Source organism: Ambystoma mexicanum, chromosome 6p, assembly GCF_040938575.1.
Source record: "Ambystoma mexicanum isolate Mex_15411 chromosome 6p, UKY_AmexF1_1, whole genome shotgun sequence".
Taxonomy (NCBI): domain Eukaryota; kingdom Metazoa; phylum Chordata; class Amphibia; order Caudata; family Ambystomatidae; genus Ambystoma; species Ambystoma mexicanum.
In genome coordinates, this window is record NC_090935.1 from 651,595,151 (window position 1) to 651,619,845 (window position 24,695).

At 46.9% G+C, this 24,695-nt stretch overlaps 1 protein-coding gene and 1 long non-coding RNA gene across 2 annotated transcripts in view; one reads left to right on the forward strand and one right to left on the reverse strand.

Moving 5' to 3' along the window:
• MAP1B (microtubule associated protein 1B) overlaps positions 1 to 24,695 on the reverse strand; it is a 471,440-nt gene that overhangs the window by 371,395 nt on the left and 75,350 nt on the right. The gene's annotated exons all lie outside the window — the stretch shown is intronic.
• Positions 13,781 to 17,133, forward strand: LOC138510958 (uncharacterized). The gene is made up of 2 exons (XR_011280495.1): positions 13,781 to 13,847; positions 16,805 to 17,133. It is a non-coding gene; the product is annotated as an uncharacterized lncRNA (long non-coding RNA).

Consider the following 24,695-nt stretch of genomic DNA (forward strand, 5'->3'; position numbering starts at 1 on the left):
ACATACTTCAACTACGCAGAAGAGACACAAAGCCTTTACAAGCTCATACACGTCTCCACAATGAACACTTTTGATGACTAAAAACAGGATTAAACTCAACATAAACAAAGCAAAGCTTATGAGCTGACCACCGCCAAACCCCACACCAATCACCGGGCTGGATGAAATGGGTACCTCCGCCCTCCCTCCCCATGACAACCATCAGAAATCTCGTAATCCTGATGGACAGTGATCTCACACTGGAAACGCAGGTTGAAACCATTGTGAGAAGCTGTGTCTTCCAGTTCCGTATGATCTGACTCATCGTACCCTACCAGTCTTTCATGCACAGTACCATGGCATTTATCAAACCCGTAGTATCAAGACTTGATTACACCCACCGCTTCTGCCTTGAACTTGGAGGATACCTACTCCACATGCTGCAAAACATGGCAGCTTGAATGATACAACCCCACCGCACCAGCCCCCTGTATACTCCATTGCCTCTGAAGAAACAAGGATTCACTTCAAAACGCTATGCGCCGCCCACAGTGCCATCCATGGTAGAGGCCTTGAATCCGTAACAATGAATTTCACCCATTACCAGCTATCAGGAATACTTTAATCCAGCAACAATACCTTAGTAACAGTAACAATGCCAAGCTTAAACGGGAACCCCTCATGCAGCCTTCCAACAAAGACTATTTGGAGATAGTCACTATGCCACCGAAAGGAAGTTGATCAAACACTACCACACATGGTTAACAGAATGCCCTAATTAATTACCCACTTTGGTGTCAACTACCTCACTCCTGGATAGTACCCAAAGCTCCTGCACTACATGTAACCCTTAGTCGTCTAACACATATTTTCCCCGATTAGCCTACTCGGCTGTCAAATCTCCTAGCACCTTGCACTACACACACAAATTCCCCCACACTTCTTACCCCAAGCCTATCAATGACCAATTCAACATTAATGGCGGTATGATGAAACTCACTTCTTTAGCACTGAGCCCCCCCCCCCTACACCAGCAGGTAACCCACACTCAGAGTGCTGCAATTTATCGCATCGTGCGTTTTCCCTTCCAGGTAAACATATTCCCAAGTCTCACCACCAAACACATAGAACCAACCCAACAACACAACAGGTTTCCCATCTGCCTCTCTCTCTTTCTCTTTCTATGCCACTAGCAACACCCTCCCTATTTTCATACAGGGCCACATGCAGCAAGCTCAATACATGGCAGCATGGCACTTTACAAGACCACATTACAATGCATACTTAGACAGTAGGAAACGAACAGCAGAACTTGGAGGTCACTGCTGGTGAAATACTCCCAAGAAAGACCACTGGTTTTAGACATTTCCTGGATGTTGCCAGGACAGCTGGGTGGTAGGGCCAACAAGTACTGCTGAGCTCCTGGTGAAGGAGGTCTGGCAGACCATGGGTGGCAGAAAAGGCCTGTTGGTAGTCACTTTATTAGGCAGCAGATGAACCTAACTGTCTAGACCAGGGTTGTCCAACTCCAGGCCTCGAGAGATAATCCATGATGGGTTTTCAGGATACCTCTCATTAATATTCATGAGGTAAATTTGCATTCAATGATTGTAAACGTATGCAACTTTTTCCTCATGAATGTTAATGAGGGATATCCTGAAAACCCATCAGGAGTCGTCCCTCGAGGCCTGGAGTTGTACAATCCTGGTCTAGACATAGGGCCCCGCTATGAGTTTGATGGTATTAGCTATGTTAATACTGCGTACATCTATTAATGTTACCGCAGTTGGTAAATAACAATTATCGCATGATTGAGAGTTAAAATACCTCCTATTTCTGGAGAACCACTGGACTCCATTGGGGCTAGGCGACTTTACTGCATGCAGCAATACCGCCAGGCTTCACTGCCAAAGCTGCCACTTGTCTCACCTCCACTCACAAGCAGGAGATTTTGAAGGGTATGAATTCCCAAGCCCTAAATCAGGCAAAGCAGTAAAACAGGTGATACTTTCAAATATCATCTATTTACCACTAACACCAGACACTTATTGAGCCCCAGAGTGTTTGAGCCAAGGATATATTTCTAGGGTGTGTTGGGAATGAGCAGTGCTGTGATAAACTGTGTTAATCGCAGCACAAGTGTCAGACGGTGGCAATCATATTGCAAGGACTCTTGAAGTCCCCTGGACTATACGGATGCTGTGAAATGAGTTATGATGGAATGATTTCGACCTGTATGGATGTAAAATTACATTAATTTAGAAGAAAGAGTGATATGGCAAATATAAAGTATTGACAGAATGCAGTATCTGAGTAGGAACTTGGATGGAGTTCCTACGCATGAGCTCTAGATCTCCAGCTCTATCTCTCTTGAGTGATACGGTCAAAGGACCAGGGAGAGGTTGGTTGGAACAAGTACTTTCAAGACATGAGTAGAGATCCGCCAGAACCAAATCCAGCTGGCGCAAACCATGGAACTTGGTCTGATCAGCAACTGGAGCAAGCCATTACCAATAGGCTGATCTGCAACTGGAGCCAGCCATTTGCCTTTGGGTTGATCAGAACAGCCATTACCATTAGGCTGATCAGCAGCGGGAGCAAGCCATTGCCCTTGAGTTGATCAGCAACTGGAACAAGCCATTGCACTTGGGCTGATCAGCAACTGGAGCAGGCCATTGCCATTTGAGCTGATCAGCAACTGGAGCAAGCCATTGCCCTTAGGCTGACCAGCAACTGGAGCAAGCTGTTGCCATTGCGCTGACCAGCAACTGGAGCAAGCCATTACAATTGGGCAGATCAGCAACTGGAGAAAGCCATTGCCATTAGGCTAAGAAGCAACTAGAGCAAGCCATTGCCCTTGGGTTGATCAGCAACTGGAACAAGCTGCTACCATTAGGCTGATCAGCAACAGGAGCAAGCCATTACACTTGGGCTGATCAGCAACTGGAGCAAGCCGTTACCATTACACTAACCAGGAACTGGAGCAAGCCATTGTCCTTGGGTTGATCAGCAACTGGAGCAAGCCGTTTCCATTGGGCTGATCAGCAACTGGAGCAAGCCATTGCCCTTGGGCTAACCAGAAACTGGAGCAAGCTGTTGCATTGCGCTGATCAGCAACAGGAGCAAGCTATTACCATTAGGCTGATCAGCAACTAGAGCAAGCCATTGCCCTTGGTTGATCAGCAAGTGGCGCAAGCCATTACACTTGGGCTAATCAGGAACTGGAGCAAGCCGTTACCATTAGGGTAATCAGCAACTGCAGCAAGCCATTGCCCTTGGGTCGATAGACTGAAGCAAGCCATTGCCCTTGGATTGATCAGCAAATGGAGCAAGCCGTTGCCATTGGGTGGATAAGCAACTGGAGAAAGCCATTGCCCTTGGGCTGATCAGTCAATGGAGCAAGCCATTGCCCTTTGGCTCATCAGTAACAGGAGCAAACCCTTGCCCTTGGGCCAATCAGTAGTTTCTTACAGTTGACTTTGTACAAGTAAGTGCAGACAGAAATGCTCATCTTCAATTTGCAATCTGCCCTTCAACCTCCCAACCCCCCCCACACACACACACACACCCCACACACACCCCCCCACACACACACACACACACTTTTCCAGAAGAGCATGTATTCGTTAAGTAAGCAACAGACACCGAAGACTTAGTAATTTACCTTTATAGATGTTTGGATGTCCCATTGAGAGGACGTGGATTTCTGGGAGGGTGACGATAGAATAACAGACACTCAGCAGCTATAACTAAGGCTTATTGCGCAACACATTTACACTACAAAAATACGTTAGCTTGTAGAGGGACTGAATTTTGAATTTGAATTTTTTTGAGTAGTTATAGCAGGCACCAAACAGACTCAACTGCACCTGGGAACAGCTGAAAATGGGAAAACTCAATATGTATCAATCCACAATATTGCGATTTGGCGGACGGCCCCTGGGGTAATTATTTAAACAAATGCATGATGTTATGTTTTGAGTATTATACCGTGCTCCACTGCTATTTACATGCTATCTCGGCAACATGGACACAGAAAGAGATTGGACCTGGGTTTGGTTAGTGGGCAGAAGGCAAGTTCAAGCTAGCTTTGCTGGTGTGTTTATGCATGCAGCTCTAAGGTACCAGGCACTGTGTGGGTTCTGTTCCTAGGTGGCTTGTGTCGCGGGCACTTGAGGTATCTGTGTCCAGAGGGGAGCCTGGCTGTTTGGAGAGCAGTAGCATTCTGATGTTTGATGTGTATGGGGAGGGGGTTGCTCAATCGCATTACCATCCACCCTTGGGCTGTTTATCCTGTTGAATGGTGAGTTTGTTTTAGAGGATAAAAATGTATTCAGACACGACGTACAATAAAGAAAAACCAACAGGGAACTAATTCACATGCATGGAGATGCTTCCAGGGCTTCTATTGTCTCGAATGAAAGGGTGCAAACCTCATAGTCCTATTCACAGTCCCCAAGGCATCTGGAAGGAGGTTCCACCATATCTGCGTGCCGGCCAGTACCCTTAGATCAAAGAACAATACATTATCAATCCACCATGCAAAGTCCACCCAGTAGGAACACCGCGACAGGATCCTTGGAGTAAAAGTCCCCAGTGAATTTCAGCAAACTCTAGAAAACTGGTCTGGCCAAACCAGCCTTCAACAGCTGGGGTGAATACAGGATACATTGACGGAATGAGCGCTGACAGCGGGACCCCACGACCACCCAGGTATGACTCAAACTGCCCTAAAACCAGACAACCTTCCTTTGTGACTTGAAATCCTAAAACGGACACAAAATAAGGGACCTATCAAAGCAATGTTTCCGTGTACCCCGACTCTGACTCTGATACATTAACCAAATGGGATGAGGCGATTGTATGGCAACTGCCTGGAGAATACATGACAACGTGGCTATTACAAGAGAATACAAACTGTGTATTGCAGTTTTTGCAATACAAAATGCGTGCACAGTGATAGTATGTTTGGGATTTAAAAAGTACAAACCTAGCTGGAAAACTATGGGGCACTGTTCATAGGGAATGCATCCATGGGGTTCACAAGTAGGGTGTGGGGTAGCTAAGTGGCTGGGATGGGTAACGGAAGCGGGGAAGAGGTGTTTCAAAGGGGGAGAAGCAGGGTTTAGTATAGTGATCAGAGATTGGTGAGATGGTCTTTGGGCCCTTCCTGAAGTGAAGAATGGAAGGGGCCAGTATGATCTATGTTGGTAACTTGTCTCAGGGACAGGGTGCTTGGCTAGAAAGGGCCTCTTTCCCAGTTTCCAGTTTCTTCGTTCCCAGTCTGGCTATGTCTTGGCTTCTGTTGGTGCACTGGCCTCTGGAGAGGGTGAGCTTCTCAACCAGGTAGTGTGGTGTTTGGGTGTGGCTGCTAGGTAGCTGATGAGGCTGCCTTCATTGTGATATATGCTTGAAGGGGTAGTCAGTGCAGCTCCTATTCGGTTACTTTGGATGGTTTTGTGTCATTACCCCTCCCTGTTGCCCCTTTGGACTTGCCCTTGCCCACCTTACCCTTTCTTCCCCAAATGATCCGTGCGGTGCCTGAAGTGGCAAGCCCGCTTTAAGTGCATGATGCATCCCCAATAAATGAACACATATTTTAAACCAGCTAAGTACTGATCTTCCGTGTTTTGTTTCATGGTAAGTGAGATTCTGGCTAGTAAGTAGCAACTCTTCCGAAACGACACAGTCAAGACAGTACCATTGGGCTGCGCTTTTATGTCCTAGCATTGACGCCAATACAAGACTTTCTACATTGCACAGAGGCGCTCAAGGGTGGTTGTGAGGGACCCTAATGAGGAGGCACAGCATTCCAAGAGTGCCAATCCCGGAATGCAGTGTGTGTGTTGTGAAAGGCTTCCCCAACCAATGACTAGTGTTCTGTCATCGCTCCCCCCCAATCACAATATGCAGCACATTCCTTACAGGGCTGCTTTCATTTTCACTGAAGACATTGCAATTATGTGTAGCAGAACCCAACAGAAAAAGCAGCTTGAACCTCCCATAGACACACTGCAGGATTCCTTCCAGAGCTGCCAAGACACCCTCTCCCATAGATGTTCCTCAAACACACACTGCACTCATTCCAGAGCTGCCAAGACGCCCTCTCCCCTCAAACACGCTGCTGCACTCATTCCAGAGCTGCCAAGACGCCCTCGAACCTCCCATAGATGTTCCTCAAACACAGTGCTGCACTCATTCCAGAGCTGCCAGAGCTTAGCTAAATCCAGTGCTTTCGGGAAAGCTGACATGCACCAGTGGTCAAATCTTTCGATTCACGGGCTACAAATGTATGGCACAACCACCTTCCCAAATATGCAGGGCCAAAGTTGGGGGTGGGCACATTTCTGCACTGGGTGTGGTACTTCAATTTAAGCCATTGTTTTTTCTTCTTGTTACATTATGTTACTATGGCGATAATGGCATCCAAGACAGGCCATACCAGCTGGTAGATGCTCGCCTCCTGAGGCACTGGCGAGAGCAGAGTGAGGGCATTACCGAGGGTAGTGGGCGATTAGCATACTGGCTATCATTGGCAAACAGCAAAGAACATGCAATATAACATGAAATAATGGAAAGGGAAGCAGGGACGTCATTTCACCAAAATGCCAAGTGTAGCGGAAGTGACATAGTACGACTCTTGACCTCAAATGACATCAGAGGAAGTGATGTCATTTGGCGCAACCCCGAAGTGACATCATAGGAAGCGAGGGAACACAATTTTCCACCCCTTTGCAAAACTGGAAGTGGCATCACGCAGCGTTGTTCCTAAGTACATTACTACAAATATGGTTACGATATCACTGTAATGTGATATACATTTCTTACAAGAATGAATCACCATATGTATTGTTAGTATCGGCCCATATTACCGTAAAAGCAAGCAGACGTCCAAGTGATAATGATGTGTTATTATATAGCACCCAAATGATAGTGATGTATTATTATATAGCACATATATACCTACAAAATCACCCAACATATGTTGGTACTCATTTATCGACCTCAGAAGGATGAAAGGCTGAGATGGCTTTGCTGGGATTCAAACCTGCAACCGTCAGATCACACACATCACAGCAGCGAGCGCACAACCCACCCACTGAGCTATCTGAACGGCTATAGTAAAATGAGCGATTACATGTCTGAACGTTCTCAAAGTAAGAAAGCAAATTACACTCTAGTGGATACCATTAAACTGGTAACTGAGATTCAACATCAGGCCAGTTCATCTGCAGGTCTGGGGCAAAGTTTTCCACATGTCAAGTCTGCGTGGATCTACATTTCAGGCTTCAGAGGTTGGCAAAATACATACCAATGGGAGAGATTCATAACTGTGTTTTAAATAATTTCGAGTAGTGCCGGGAAAGCAGCGCTCCCCCACGGCATACCGTACTCTAGGCACTAGTTACCTCATACATGCAAGCAAATATCCTGAACAGCATGCCAGGGAGATAGGAAAGATAGACACATTGCATCAAAGCATTAATTGTGGCACAATGAAATCAAGGGCCACTTTATGTGTTATGGTCAAACATTTCTACACTGTACACAAGCTTTTAGGTACAAGGATTTTGTCGAGTGACCGAGGACACCGAGATGGAATGTCTTGTGATGATCATAACAGAGACAACGGAAGAAAAAAACATGCTATAACTGCAACTTGCGAAAAGCAAAATACATAGTCCAAAATGGATGCTTATTCTACTCTAAATGCTTTTTGGAGGGTTTAATCTGCATTGTGAATTTGAGGTGTTTAAGAACAGATTAAATCAGTGACTCGCCCCCTGAAGGGTGCCTGAAATAAACCTTTAATGAGTCTAGCTATTATTATATAGAATTCCAGAAAGACAAATTCGTTGTTATTCCTGTTCTTTCTTATTTAGGGTCACTGCTCAAAGTGTTACACTTGTGAAACCCCCTGTTTTTTTAAAGAGGTCTGAGCAAGAAATCCCGCCTCTCCAGAAACAAAGAGCCACATGGTGCTGGCCACAGCCCAGGAGCTTCCATTTTAAAAAAAAATATATTCAGGGGTAGCAAGGGAGACTACAGGGGTTGCAGGAGTGAACCCTGGTGACCCCCAAATGACATCCCTGGAGGGAGCTGCTCCAGGTGTATGCAGAATAGAAGTACGGTGGATGGCCATGTCGTTGCGGGTTTGGGGGAGAACTAGGTGATTGGACAATGTGGGAATCCTTCCTCACTTCTTTTGGTAACACAAGGAAGGGGAAGAATTGGTGTGGGAGAAAAGGCCCGTAGGTTGGAAGAAAGAGGGGAAACGATTGCAGGTGAGCAGGAAATTGCATGGCAGCAGGAGGTGCGTCACGACGTGCAGCAAACTCGGAGTGTTGGCGGGACACCAGCCAATCATGGCTTCATTCCGAGCTTGCGGATTGGCTGGGAGGCCCAATGACCCCTGGGGTGCTACTGCACTATGGGACATTTCCTTTATGGATTTACACTCGTACTTTCTGTATCAAAAACAAGTATTGTTAGTGATTCAGAAAAGTCCTTTATCAAAGCTATTAGCTATCTATCGGTTAAGGATTTGTTTTTTTTATTCACACCAAGCAAACTATTTCATTCTAATGTTGTAGGCCTAATACATGTGCTATCTAAATAATTAAGAAGTTCACTGGAGAAGCAGGAATGTCCCCTGGAGAGGCTGGGCATGGGGGCGTGCCCCCTGTACACTCCATTGCTCTTATTGAGGAAACCCATGTTGCTGTAAGGGACCGGCATGGCTTAGCATGGTGGCTTACCATGGTGGTGTGTCTCATTCACTCCATTGTTCACTTGAGGAAACCCTATGATGTAATAAGGGACCGGCATGGCTGGGCATGGGGGCTTGTCCCCTGTACACTCCATTGCTCTTATTGAGGAAACCCCTGATGCTGTAAGGGACCGGCATGGCTTAGCATGGTGGCTTACCATGGTGGTGTGTCTCATTCACTCCATTGTTCACTTGAGGAAACCCTATGATGTAATAAGGGACCGGCATGGCTGGGCATGGGGGCGTGCCCCCTGTACACTCCATTGCTCTTATTGAGGAAACCCATGATGCTGTAAGGGACCGGCATGGCTTAGCATGCTGGCTTACCATGGTGGTGTGTCTCATTCACTCCATTGCTCACTTGAGGAAACCCTATGATGTAATAAGGGACCGGCATGGCTGGGCATGGGGTAGCGCGGATCCCCTGTACACTCCATTGCTCTTATTGAGGAAACCCATGATGCTGTAAGGGACCGGCATGGCTTAGCATGCTGGCTTACCATGGTGGTGTGTCTCATTCACTCCATTGCTCACTTGAGGAAACCCTATGATGTAATAAGGGACCGGCATGGCTGGGCATGGGGTAGCGCGGATCCCCTGTACACTCCATTGCTCTTATTGAGGAAACCCATGTTGCTGTAAGGGACCGGCATGGCTTAGCATGGTGGCTTACCATGGTGGCGTGTCTCATTCACTCCATTGTTCACTTGAGGAAACCCTATGATGTAATAAGGGACCGGCATGGCTGGGCATGGGGGCGTGCCCCCTGTACACTCCATTGCTCTTATTGAGGAAACCCATGATGCTGTAAGGGACCGGCATGGCTTAGCATGCTGGCTTACCATGGTGGTGTGTCTCATTCACTCCATTGTTCACTTGAGGAAACCCTATGATGTAATAAGGGACCGGCATGGCTGGGCATGGGGGCGTGCCCCCTGTACACTCCATTGCTCTTATTGAGGAAACCCATGATGCTGTAAGGGACCGGCATGGCTTAGCATGCTGGCTTACCATGGTGGTGTGTCTCATTCACTCCATTGCTCACTTGAGGAAACCCTATGATGTAATAAGGGACCGGCATGGCTGGGCATGGGGTAGCGCGGATCCCCTGTACACTCCATTGCTCTTATTGAGGAAACCCATGATGCTGTAAGGGACCGGCATGGCTTAGCATGCTGGCTTACCATGGTGGTGTGTCTCATTCACTCCATTGCTCACTTGAGGAAACCCTATGATGTAATAAGGGACCGGCATGGCTGGGCATGGGGTAGCGCGGATCCCCTGTACACTCCATTGCTCTTATTGAGGAAACCCATGATGCTGTAAGGGACCGGCATGGCTTAGCATGCTGGCTTACCATGGTGGTGTGTCTCATTCACTCCATTGCTCACTTGAGGAAACCCTATGATGTAATAAGGGACCGGCATGGCTGGGCATGGGGTAGCGCGGATCCCCTGTACACTCCATTGCTCTTATTGAGGAAACCCATGATGCTGTAAGGGACCGGCATGGCTTAGCATGCTGGCTTACCATGGTGGTGTGTCTCATTCACTCCATTGCTCACTTGAGGAAACCCTATGATGTAATAAGGGACCGGCATGGCTGGGCATGGGGGCGTGCCCCCTGTACACTCCATTGCTCTTATTGAGGAAACCCATGATGCTGTAAGGGACCGGCATGGCTTAGCATGCTGGCTTACCATGGTGGTGTGTCTCATTCACTCCATTGTTCACTTGAGGAAACCCTATAATGTAATAAGGGACCGGCATGGCTGGGCATGGGGGCGTGCCCCCTGTACACTCCATTGCTCTTATTGAGGAAACCCATGATGCTGTAAGGGACCGGCATGGCTTAGCATGCTGGCTTACCATGGTGGTGTGTCTCATTCACTCCATTGCTCACTTGAGGAAACCCTATGATGTAATAAGGGACCGGCATGGCTGGGCATGGGGGCGTGCCCCCTGTACACTCCACTGCTCTTATTGAGGAAACCCATGATGCTGTAAGGGACCGGCATGGCTTAGCATGCTGGCTTACCATGGTGGTGTGTCTCATTCACTCCATTGCTCACTTGAGGAAACCCTATGATGTAATAAGGGACCGGCATGGCTGGGCATGGGGTAGCGCGGATCCCCTGTACACTCCATTGCTCTTATTGAGGAAACCCATGATGCTGTAAGGGACCGGCATGGCTTAGCATGGTGGCTTACCATGGTGGTGTGTCTCATTCACTCCATTGCTCACTTGAGGAAACCCTATGATGTAATAAGGGACCGGCATGGCTGGGCATGGGGGCGTGCCCCCTGTACACTCCATTGCTCTTATTGAGGAAACCCATGATGCTGTAAGGGACCGGCATGGCTTAGCATGGTGGCTTACCATGGTGGTGTGTCTCATTCACTCCATTGCTCACTTGAGGAAACCCTATGATGTAATAAGGGACCGGCATGGCTGGGCATGGGGTAGCGCGGATCCCCTGTACACTCCATTGCTCTTATTGAGGAAACCCATGATGCTGTAAGGGACCGGCATGGCTTAGCATGCTGGCTTACCATGGTGGTGTGTCTCATTCACTCCATTGCTCACTTGAGGAAACCCTATGATGTAATAAGGGACCGGCATGGCTGGGCATGGGGTAGCGCGGATCCCCTGTACACTCCATTGCTCTTATTGAGGAAACCCATGATGCTGTAAGGGACCGGCATGGCTTAGCATGCTGGCTTACCATGGTGGTGTGTCTCATTCACTCCATTGCTCACTTGAGGAAACCCTATGATGTAATAAGGGACCGGCATGGCTGGGCATGGGGTAGCGCGGATCCCCTGTACACTCCATTGCTCTTATTGAGGAAACCCATGATGCTGTAAGGGACCGGCATGGCTTAGCATGCTGGCTTACCATGGTGGTGTGTCTCATTCACTCCATTACTCACTTGAGGAAACCCTATGATGTAATAAGGGACCGGCATGGCTGGGCATGGGGGCGTGCCCCCTGTACACTCCATTGCTCTTATTGAGGAAACCCCTGATGCTGTAAGGGACCGGCATGGCTTAGCATGCTGGCTTACCATGGTGGTGTGTCTCATTCACTCCATTGCTCACTTGAGGAAACCCTATGATGTAATAAGGGACCGGCATGGCTGGGCATGGGGGCGTTCCCCCTGTACACTCCATTGCTCTTATTGAGGAAAACCATGATGCTGTAAGGGACCGGCATGGCTTAGCATGCTGGCTTACCATGGTGGTGTGTCTCATTCACTCCATTGTTCACTTGAGGAAACCCTATGATGTAATAAGGGACCGGCATGGCTGGGCATGGGGGCGTGCCCCCTGTACACTCCATTGCTCTTATTGAGGAAACCCATGTTGCTGTAAGGGACCGGCATGGCTTAGCATGGTGGCTTACCATGGTGGCGTGTCTCATTCACTCCATTGTTCACTTGAGGAAACCCTATGATGTAATAAGGGACCGGCATGGCTGGGCATGGGGTAGCGCGGATCCCCTGTACACTCCATTGCTCTTATTGAGGAAACCCCTGATGCTGTAAGGGACCGGCATGGCTTAGCATGCTGGCTTACCATGGTGGTGTGTCTCATTCACTCCATTGCTCACTTGAGGAAACCCTATGATGTAATAAGGGACCGGCATGGCTGGGCATGGGGTAGCGCGGATCCCCTGTACACTCCATTGCTCTTATTGAGGAAACCCATGATGCTGTAAGGGACCGGCATGGCTTAGCATGGTGGCTTACCATGGTGGTGTGTCTCATTCACTCCATTGCTCACTTGAGGAAACCCTATGATGTAATAAGGGACCGGCATGGCTGGGCATGGGGTAGCGCGGATCCCCTGTACACTCCATTGCTCTTATTGAGGAAACCCATGATGCTGTAAGGGACCGGCATGGCTTAGCATGCTGGCTTACCATGGTGGTGTGTCTCATTCACTCCATTGCTCACTTGAGGAAACCCTATGATGTAATAAGGGACCGGCATGGCTGGGCATGGGGTAGCGCGGATCCCCTGTACACTCCACTGCTCTGTAGAACATGTAACTCTAAATCTCATTCCAGGTACTAATAATCACGAGAGTGGGTGGTTAACCATGACATTATACTGACTGAATAATATTGCGGCCCAATTCTTTCAAAGCTATTTTAATGGTTAAATACCAATTGAACTCCGAATAAGGGGAGGACGCCTCAATTGGACTTAAAACCTATTTAAGCGACAGTACAAGCTCATATAGCGGTGAGAATGTACATGTCACATTGCACACTCACTGCATCCCTCTTTGCTGGGGATTGCTCCATACACAATATATGGAACCCAGGCTGGAACATTAGTCTTTGCCCCATTGGACTATTCGGCCATTGAGGGAAGATCTACCCTGTGCCCAATTCTTGCAGCTTAAAAGAAAATGCATGGGGAAACCCGACTGCTGCACAGAATCAGACATTCCCTAGAAGAAAGGTGAAGAGTCCTTTAAAAGGGCTTGCTACACGGACAGAAAATAGCTACAGAAAATAGCTACTTGTCCCTTCAGCTAAACAGACGGAAATGTACAAAGTAGTCTGTGTTACTACACAATATCAACACAATTCAGAAGCCTGCAAAAGGATTTAAAAAAACTGGCACCTAGACTAAAGAGCCCCCAGTGTGGTAAAAACATAACTACTAGCCTTTAGGAAAAGAAAAGTCTAAGAGGTATACTGGTGCACTCAGTCCAAACACCGAGGTAAAACCAGATCTCTAAAACAATACGTTGGTGATTACTTAAGCAATATAAGCAGAGCAGGGGGGCAAAGTAACTGATGCCCGAGGTATTACTTGACTGGTAATGCCCCCTCCGAGGGTCATATTGCAATTAGTACCCAAGCACGTTGTAACAGGGTACTAATAGTATTTTTTTCTCTAGTTGAGAATTGGCGTGTTAACCGTTTGTCAGGTCGAGAAAAAAACTACAAAAAAAGATGGCTGCCATTGATCGGGGAGAAGGGAACTACACTTATTCCCTTCTTCCTTTCCATGGCAGCTGCTCTCGAGTCAGAGATGCGCCAGGAACGGTACTGTTCCTGGCGAGGGACAATTCAGCCCAAAGTAAGTGCGGTGGGGATGGGGAGATTGGGTATGTGGAACAGGGTTCTGTGGGGAAGGGAATGTGAGGGAGAGCGTACTTATCTGATTCTCGGCGAGGGAAGATGACGGCCTCCCTCTCTAAGGAGGTTCAGAGCAGGGTCTGTACTGTGTGGTATAGACCTCGATCTGAGCCTCCTCATTGGCTGGGAGGCCACCACACCCCCCTCACCGAGTACTAATGTTTATTAAACAACATCATTCTTGGCAACTGTGCAGCACGACCATATACACAGAAAGTGCAGGTGTTCGAACACAACAACATAGAGTGGAAACTTATTTTTCAAAATGCTGAACTAGAAATGTAGGATACCTTAGTTCACCCAGGGACCTTAACACAGACTGAAAAAACTGATCTATGAATAAAAGAGCTTATGAAGACATATCCAAGATTACATCAAAAACACTCAAAGCCCCTCTGGGGTCACCTTTCGTATTGCTGAAACCCTACTCTGCAAAGAAGAGCATGTATGGAATGTGAAACGTGGGAGACGCGGAGACGCATACATCAAGGTATGAATAAAGCCATGGAATGGGCCATTCTTCTGAGTTGTTTGACCAAATGATCGATAATGACCTTGTGTGTCCACCTGTTTTGTTATATGCAGTGAAATGTATAAGAAACACATGCAGAATAACCAAAAAATTCATAGACTACAGGATTGTTAGTCCAACAACATAAATGTATGCTCACGCAGATCTTGTGGCAAGTGCAACGAGATTTGGCCGTCTGGCACTTTCACATGTGAGGCAGTCATCTTTGACTATGTGGAGGAGCACAGGCACTCTCTAAAAATGCAGTGTAAGAACGCACACAAGATGGACGCCGCCATGATAACATTCTGCGTGCAGTTGCAAAATACAGCATATACTCGTGAATTCACAACACCGAGCAAGCTGACCATATCACAGAACTTAGTGGGATGGAGAGTAGTTTCGCCCTGATAGCCTGAATGTGCCACATCAGTGATTTGTAAGGTGTACATCACATTTATTTTCGGAATTTCATAGATCCATTCATCATAATGGAAAAATTTAAATGGAATAAAACCTCAAATATGAAAATAAGTGCATATGGTCTGTTGAAAAAAAGGTAAAAGAGGGGGGCAAATTATGAAAATGGAGCCCCTCAGTAAACACAGATTGGAATTACATATGTTCCCTTTCCCGTCATCAGAACACAAACACTGAAGCAGGAAAGGCAGTGATAGGCCTAAGTACAGACAAGATAAACCTAGTGGTATATTACTCCTAATAAATTAAATCTCCAGCGGCAATACCTTTGCCGGTGCTGCTATTACACATTGACGCCAGTGGTAAGACAGTACCACCGGTCCTAAGTACTGCTGGCAGTAAAAATACAGCTGGTGGAATACATGGGTCTGCCTTTCTTTCATCTGCACAATACTGCTCGAGGAAACTGCAGCTTGGAGTAACTACCGCTGGCAGTAAAAATACAGCCGGTCCTTCAATAGTTAAGTTTCACATGTTGGCATGTGGACCCCAAAACACAAGCCACTCCCTCATCATCACATGCCATTGTACAATTCATACTTGATACATTCTTCATTTGACTGGTGGCTAATATTTCCCATTTCTAATGGGAATGTAATCAAAAGCCAATGGTAACTGACAGTTACTGCCAGCGGTATTCATACCGCCTCCTCGTAATATGGCCTGAAACAGGAGTGCATGCAAACGAATCAATCTTTCTAAAGTCATTTACTATCATTATAGCCTGAGCAGATACTGGACCAATATGCCAGATACAGTCCCTTGTCATCGGCCATCATCACCTACGTCTCTGTCTGAATGCTGCCTCCTGCTGCTGTGATGTCATAGCAGAGAATTATTGAATTCATAATTGTTTTGACAGCATGACTTGGGTCTGCAGCATTTTCTCTGTCATTCTTGGGTTTCCGCGGGGTCAGGAGAGGGGGAATCTGGTATTGCTGTGTTTTACATAGTTCCGTCATGCCACCTCTCTCCACCCCTCTGCAATGCGGGGACAGCGCGGGGGCTGGAACATGGCTGCACTAGGGCCATATACAGCATCAAATTATAGATGGGCAGATTTCAGCTCCAGGGTGTGTACCACTGGGGAGTTGCAAGTGACGTCACAGCCACCCTGAGCTGGGCTCTCATGGGCTATTAGATGTCACTCAGAAGCCCATGTTGGAATATGTCCCCAGACCTGAGACCTACATGTCTATAATCTTATATGTAGTAGGATTTGTGATTGATTAGGATTATAAACAGAGTGTGAATAATTCACATTTTAAGGACCATATCACACTAATCATTGCTGTTTCACTTCATTTGGTGAACAGTGGTTTTGCCGTAGTTTTTGCTGCAATTTCTAGGGGTGGGTGAAGCGCTAGGGCACATTTTAGGGTAATGGGGGTTGGCAGGGTGTACAATGGCAATTTGGGAGATTTGCCCCCCATTAAAAAATGGAACGAAACTCTTGACGACAAATGCAGTGAATATATGATAGATCAGGCACAATGCACCACAGTGAGTTGTACCTGATCTTCCACATATTATTATTATTATTATTATTATTATTAATAGGGTATTTATGGAAGTTTCAGGAAGCAATGGAACGCTTTACAATCATAGGGGGAAGAACGTGGTGAGGGCAGCAGAGCAACGTGCGAGCGAGGAGCTAACAGCAGGGGAGCGGGAGGGCAGGCAATGTGTTAGCAAGGGGGCTAGGAGCAATCACGTCGACCAGTCTCAGGTGGGGTAGGGAGTGCAGGGTTTGTGGACTTAGGTGTTAGGGAGGAGCCATTAGTTGAACACGAGGATCTTGAGTTCCTTCCTAAGGCGTGGGGGTGAGTCTGATGTTGGTGGGAATGAGATTCCTGAGTCTTGGTGTGTAGAACGAGAATGCCTGACTTCTGTTTTTTTCCTTTCAGGACTGGCAGAGTTCAAGTCTGCAGATGTCCTTACTTGCAGAGGATCGTAAGCCTCCAGAGATGCTGAGTTTCTCAGTGAGGTAGCTTGGGGACTTCATGTGACAGGCTTGTAGATGATGCAGCAGGATTTGAAGATGATACAGGCATGCTGTGGGATCCAGTCCAATTTGAACAGGGCCGGTGTGATGTGGTCGAATTTGCTGAGTTCTTGGATGAGCTGTGCTGCATTATGCAGGACACATCTCGTGAGCCTAGTTAAGAAGAGCGAAGTGACTACCAATGTACTTTTAAGGAATCACTAGTTTAATAAACATTACTGTGTATTGTGAGAGTGTGTCATAAGTGAAGATGGATTTTTCATGGCAATAACTATTTACAGTCACCAGCGTAAAATACCTGTGAAGCCACATCTTCACTCTGGGGTGATATTATGAACAATGATCACTCTGATGGCATAAAAGAAGCACCAGGAGGAACACTGGGCATACACTGTGTGCCCGCCTGATGTATACCCTTCAGTGAATGGTTTCTATAAGGAATGTGAAGGGATGGGTTGTGAGTTAATAAATATATGAAATCCTTTCAGATTATCCCTCAGCTTCTGGCTGGGAAAGAGGTTCATCCTTCATCGATTCCAGCCATGGATATAACTGGTTCCATGTGACAATACTGCACTAGAAAATATGTGATTACCTGACCTTCCAAAGAGCACTCTTACCATATTCTGCAAATGGTAGTATCTACTCATTTAACATCAGTCCTAGAATATTTGGGGAAGTGCTGGATGGCGGGTTAGGAAAGTAGCAAAACGAACATCGTTACTGAAATGAAGTTCTGTAGATGCAGTGTTATCCATGGAGTTAAATAAAATGGAAGATTCTCATGATTGCTGAATTATTCTCAACAGTATCTGGCCTCCTCCACCAAACACAATTCCTATCCTGGCTTCTACTCACACCTCGTTTCCTAGTGCTCAACCTTCCTCATGCCCTCCCTCACGTATCCCCCCCTCGGCACTGATGGTGCACCGGTTTATCTGCTAGCCATGTCCACTTTGTGTATGCCCCCACCCCCCCTTGCTTCCCTAGCTAAACCACTGGCATCTAACTTAACTGCTAGCTAAGGTGCCCTTCTGGGAGCCAGCCTTCCGGCCCACAACCTCCATGGACTATGACCTTTTGGGAATTGACGGTTACATGGCTAGCTTACGCACATTGGTCATGCTCGCCTCAGCAAATAAGTCTACAGCTTTTCTCTTTGTTGGAAGCCTTTGGGTATCCCAGAAGAGTAACCACATGCTCAGACCTGTGATGGTCCATCTCCCCTCTACCATGTTCATGCAAGGCAACTAACACCCCTTTGCTAGCCCACAACTGCCGCCTTTCTGTTTTCTCCCCTGGTTTGGATAAGGACCTGGTGAGTTTTGTCCTGACATCCCTCCTTCCTCCAACTTCCTTGGCATGCCGGCACATCCCAATCTACCCTCCAATGGCCTCTGAGACAACCCTGGTCTAGTAGTGATGATTGGCGTTCACCTTCTCCACTCCAGCCTCTTAGGACATCCTCCCTCCCACAACCCTTCCATGTGGAAGGGATGCTGCACTTCCGTGGTGTTTAGAGACCAGCATCACTATACACTACACACATGTTACTATTTCGCTAAACATCTGGCTGCATGACCTTCTGTACAGCGCTCTGACACCGGGTTGTACCTTGGACGGTTTATAAAGAACAAACAAACAGAGAAATGCAGGAAGTGCAGTGGACCACATGGCATCCCACACAATAATCAATGATGCTCCACATTATCAGGATTTTGATAAAGGCACAAATGCATGCACATTTGTTTATGGCAGGTCACATGGTTTTGCTCCAATGCTCAAATCACATGGAAGTCAGACTGCGCCACACTGATGATGCCCTATGATGATGAAACACGCATGTAGGTGTCTGCATCCTCGAGATGTGTCTTGGGATGATCAGGCTGTGCGTAAAATAGTGCTGCCCTATACGACAAAGACATGGAGCAAAAAAGTATGCTTTTGAGCTAATTTGCATACATGCAGTGCAAACTCCCAGGGTTGACTACTGGGCTGTGCTGCGGCATGTGTGCTTGTTTGCCAAAATGGACTATTCTACTCTCACATTTAAGATAGAAGAATTAATTTCTATTTTTCAACCCACCACAACTTTTATGGTGTCCGGTCAACATGACACTGTGCACCAGACAAGCCCAGGAGAAGATGACACATTGCAATACTAGGGGTTAGCAAGACAGTGATGCTGAAGTTATATAACCAAATAAGAGAACCTGGAAAATGGACTCAAAAGTGGCAAGGAGCTTTTATTGTACCTGTATTGATACCAGGAAAAAGAGGGGATATCTGCTCCTCATACCGACCCATATCCTTAACTCCAGTTACCTGTACAATCATGCAGTGAATTAGCAAATGTCTAACACGCTGAGGTTGGAGGGTACCTTAATAAGGTACAGAGTGGCTTTAGACAAAACAGAGCCACAGAGGCACAAGCTCTAAGCGTAACTATGGATAAAGAAGGTCAGGCTTAGTAATAAAGAAATAATAAGCTAATTATTCATAGACATAACATATGTCAAGGTATGGAGAGAGGATCTCTTATATAAACTGCATAACATGAACACAGAAGGGAAGATATACCGGTAGATATGGAGCTTCCTTGAAGACAGGTTCCAAGTCAAACGCAGTGAGACGCTTTCATGGGAATATGTAACGGATAATGGGACAATGTAACGCAGGATATTTAGCCCTCTTTTTAATGTTAAAATTAACGACTCAATAAATTTAATTGAAAAAGCTGTGCAAAACAGGATTCTTTAAGGGTGACTGTATAATATGGTCCAGGAAAAAATACAGAAGGCCTTAGAAAACACTATCCAACGGATGGAAAAATGGTCGTAAAAATGGGGATTTAAAATCCCAGTATGTGAAACGCAAGTAATGCTTTTTACAGCAAGGAAATAGGCAGAACAATTAAACATGAAATATGAGTGAGACTCCACTAAAATAGTGCATTCATTTACATACCTAGGGATTTTACATAGAATAAATTCACAGGAAGGGGAAGCTATGGAAAAACAAAAGCCAAACACGATTTAATCACATGAGATCTGTGGCAGGAAAAGACAGATCTTATGATGTGCGCATGTTAAACGAAGGACTTCTTAGGAGAAGACTTGATAATGGTAGCCACGTATCACTCGGGCTCATGAAGACACGGGGTGACTGGTGAGCTGGATACGGGGCCCATCCTGGGGATTATTTCCCCTTTACCTGGTGCTGCAGATGCTAGTGGGGGACACGCTGATAGAGCTGAAGCAGATTATGCTCCATCATGTGCAGATATCTGTAGTATGGTTTCCTTATTATTCATGGGATGCATACCTTTTATTCTGAGTTTCTCCCTGGTTAGTAATATTGGCCCACAGTTGCATGGAGCATATTTTTGGTCTAGCATGCTCTTGGGTAGAGTCATAGGTGCAATAGTGTTTTTCAGATGAATCCACCTGTACGTCCCCCAACAGAAGAGCACATCCTCTATCATATGCCTCTTCCCTCCCTGACCTAACCCACCCACTTTCTTACAGAGCCACGTGAGCGCCTGGAAACCATGCAAATGGTAGCGGTGCGCTGTATAGATCAACATAACACAACATCCCATGTATCTCCATAGTATATGTGTCCAATGTTCTGCCCAAAACTGTTTTACCGCGTGTTCCTTACTTAGGACTTACTGAGTAAGTAAGGAAGACACGGGGAAATTGCCCACCATCCATCTTTGCGGGTTGCTGGGTACTCTGTAGCATAGTTACTGATAGTAGGGGTGTCATTAAGGAGTCGTTAGCAGGAACCTATATGCTCCCCCAAGTGACTCATGATTCTACCTTTTATGTGGCTTATTTTTGCACATATGGTCGGACTCTTTTCCTCACACCCTGTCATATAACCAGGGTCACAGGCTTTGTGAGTTTATGTCTAGCGATGCCATCTGATGTCACTTCCTGTGATGTTTTATGGAAGGTGAAGGATGGTTGATGTCACTTCTGCTACCCCCACTGTTTCTGGTGAAATCCCACCAGTGCATAAATGTTATCTACCCCCTTTTCTTTGCTTCGGTGCTTTGACAAAGTGCCCTGATGAGTGCAACAATGTACACATTGTCACACCCCAAGTATACAAACAAAGGCTTCCTACCACTGCCGAACCTGGTTTACATGCCTCATGATCAGCTTATAAGCTGCGCGGCAGTAATGGCGGCTCATCCTCACACACTCTCTGAAAAAGCGGAAAGCATAAATACACTCAACCAGTTTAGGTCAAACCACACACCGGCCAGTCACACAAGCACACTATTACATGATGTTGTCCACAGAGCACAGTGCCGGGAGACGCACAGAAGAGGCGCACTGTGCTTGCCCATCATACAACAGGCTGGTCCGCCAGAATTACATGATCTGGATCATGGGCCGCGGTAGATGGGTGCCGGGAGACGCACAGAGGGGGCGCACTGTGCATGTCTATCATACAACAGGCAGCTCTGCCAGCATTACATGATCTGGACTATGAACCGTGGTAGATGGGTGCCGGGAGACCAACAGAAGGGGCATGCTGTGCTTGTCTAACATGGAACAGACAGTTCTGCCAGTATTACATGATGTGGTCCATAGAGCACAGTAGATGGGTGCCAGGAGACGCATAGAAGGGGCACACTGGGCTTGTGTATCATGGATCAGGCATGTTTGTCAGCATTATATGATCTGGACCATGGAGTATGGTAGATGGGTGCTGGGAGACCCACAAAAGGTGCACATTGTGCTTGTCTATCATGGAACAGGGGGCTATGCCAGGACTGCATGATCTTGCCCATGGAGTGTGGTAGATGGGTGCCAGAAGTGGAGGCACACAGAAGTGGCACACTGTGCTTGTCTATCATGGACCAGGCAGCTCCGCCAGCATTACATGATCTGGACCATGGAGTGCTCTAGGTGGGGGCCAGGAGACACACAGGAGGTGGGCACTGTGAATGTCTATCATACAACAGGCAGCTCCCCCAGCATTACATGATCTGGACTATGGACTGCGGTAGATGGGTGCCGGGAGGCACACAGAAGGGGCGCACTGTGCATGCCTATTATTCAACAGGCAGCTCCTCCAGGATGACATGATCTGGACCATGGAGTGTGGTAGATGGGTGTTGTGAAAAGCACAGAACCAGCACCCTGTGCACGTCAATCAGGGAAGGGGTTGCTCCGCCAGTGCCTGACCTACAGTTTTCCCTGCCCTTTATTCTCTCAGAGAACAGCAGCTCCTTGTTGTGGTGAGTGTAGGGAGCCTGCTGGGACTCATGGGAAATTCAGTGTGGCAATGTTCCCGATGTTGCTCTCCACACCTGACGCCTCTGGGTAGCAGGTGTTGGCCTGACATTCACGCCTCGGGGATACTGGCATGACACTGAGAGCTGATTGACTCAGCTGTGTGAGTGACTGCCACTGTTAACCAAGTCTTTCGCTTTTAAACATGGTCCTACATGAGGTACACAGGCACGAAGTATGATACGAAGTCAGCAATAGTATATTATTGAAACTGGGCAGCGTAGTACACAGCACGGGGGTGGGGAGGGGTCAATTAAGGTGTTCCGTGTTCCTATTCATTTAAGGTCTCATTCAGTGCAGGAAATGGAGCTGAACTAGACAGAGAGCTGCACTCCTGCAAGACTTTGGGCCTCATTACACGGAAGGCGGTGAACCATGGCGCTATTAGCAACATGGTTCATGCCGGTAAAATACCGGCACCGCCTTGTTGGAAAGGGGAAATGCCCCATTCCAAGGTTGGCGGGGCGGTAATTCCCCCTTCCAGCATTGCCCTTCCCCATTCCCATTTTTGCCCCATAGGGCTCTATGGGAATGGGGAAGGCGCTAATTACGGTACCGCAAATTGCGGTACCGTAATTAGCTCCACTGGTCCCTTTGCGGGTTGGTTTTTAACGCCTGCAAAAAGCAGGCGTTAAATTCCCCAACCCGCAAAGGGACCTCGTAATAAGACGGTAAGGATTTACCAGTACCGGTAAAATACCGGTACCGGTAAACCCTTACCGTCTACCGTGTAATGAGGCCCTTTGACTGAGCACTGCCCTGTCTGTCCCCAGACCAAGGGGCTTGCCCCATGACACTCAGATATCTGCTCTTAAGCCACACGGATGTTCAACCCATGCCTCAATGAAAAGGCTCTTTCAGAAGAGTTCTGCTGCTTGTGGGAACTCGGCTTCTGAACAGGATCCTCCCGGAGAGATCTGTCCTGAAGCCTAATTATCACATGCATTAGGAATCCATGTTTCAGTAGATTCGGAAATGCAAACTGAATACAGTAACAGCCAAATCAATGAACACTTGCAGAAGCTGTCCAAGTTGGTATATATGGCCTGCACTGTACAGTCATTTCTTTCGTAGGGTGAGCAGTGTGACCATTCAGTAAAGCAGAGCCAACTTCCATTTATTCGCTCAAAAGAGTTTCTTACTGAATTATTGTAAGACATGTTTCAAATGTAAAACTGTGGCCATTCTTATGTTCCCATAATGCTCTTTGATTTTATGCAAATAACCAGGATTAAGATCTATGAAGAGATACTGTATTGTGTGAAATCGCCTAGGGCCATGTGCTGGCTCTGCTCTCCTCTCCCTGCATAGCAACGCCCCTCCAAGGATGAGGGGGTTCCCCCAGTAAATTCTTTCCATTTCCAGCACTTAGAGTTAGGCAGATTTTCTATGGGAAATACTGTGTGCAGTAATTACCATTAGCACATGCAGTATTCTGCCTAACTATGATAATGCTGCTGGGCTGGCAGTAACAGGGGAGGATTTCCGGAAATTCTGCCTGCAATATTTCTGGAAATCTGCATGCATTATTATTATGTTATTTTAAAAATCCTGTTCCTGTCATTTTGAGGACTGGAATGGATTGTATGAAGTAGCAGTTGCCACTGCTACTGTAGATAAACGTGACAATGAACAAAAAGGGCACTCCTGACTCCTGAATAAACTGATACTGGTTTCCCAGGCCCAACTTTTTCCACACAAATGACTCGCTCTTATTATCTAGGTCTGTGGACTGGGGATGCTAATAACATTAATGATTCATGGAGTTTGGTTGGCCTGAGTAACAATGTCCCTGGGCCCTCATTCTGCTATGGCCCATTTATTTGGGCTGTTGGCCATTACCACCTAGTTTGCCTGGAAAATGAGCCATTAATGCTTAATTAGCACCTGGGGAGCACTGGGCAGCCAATCAGCTGTGTTAACTACATTTCAAAGCCTCCATTCCAAGTTGCTTTCTACCATGTCTCCCGACCTTCGCTACTTGGTCTTGCCCTCACTCCCTCACACTCCCAACACTCTTTCCCTGTGTGTCACTGCTTGCTCCATCTCCCACACCTCCTTACCTTCTGAAGATGCTGTCTTCCTGCAGTCCCCCCCATTTTCTCTCGACTGCTGTTTTGCACTTAACGCCATCACCACCCACAATGCAGGCCATGGAAATTGAAGGGGGGCACTGATTGGAGCCTTGGATTTCCATTTCTATGTCAGCCATGTTTATTTTTGTATCTTACACTGACTTCAAATGCCACATTCAAGAGCAGTGTCTGCCTTAACCAAAAAGCCCTTTATGCAATGCTTACTCTAAAGTTCCAAGCAACTTCTTCATCTGTTTTCCTTTGTGTTAAACCGGTTTGTGATTTTCTCACAATATAATGCAATTACGGTCTTAAGGGAGAGGAATGTGGTGTTATCGTCCCTTACTCTTTACATTTGCTCTGCTAAGGGAATGAGTCGATAAAACCTGTTACAGTCCTGCTCCCA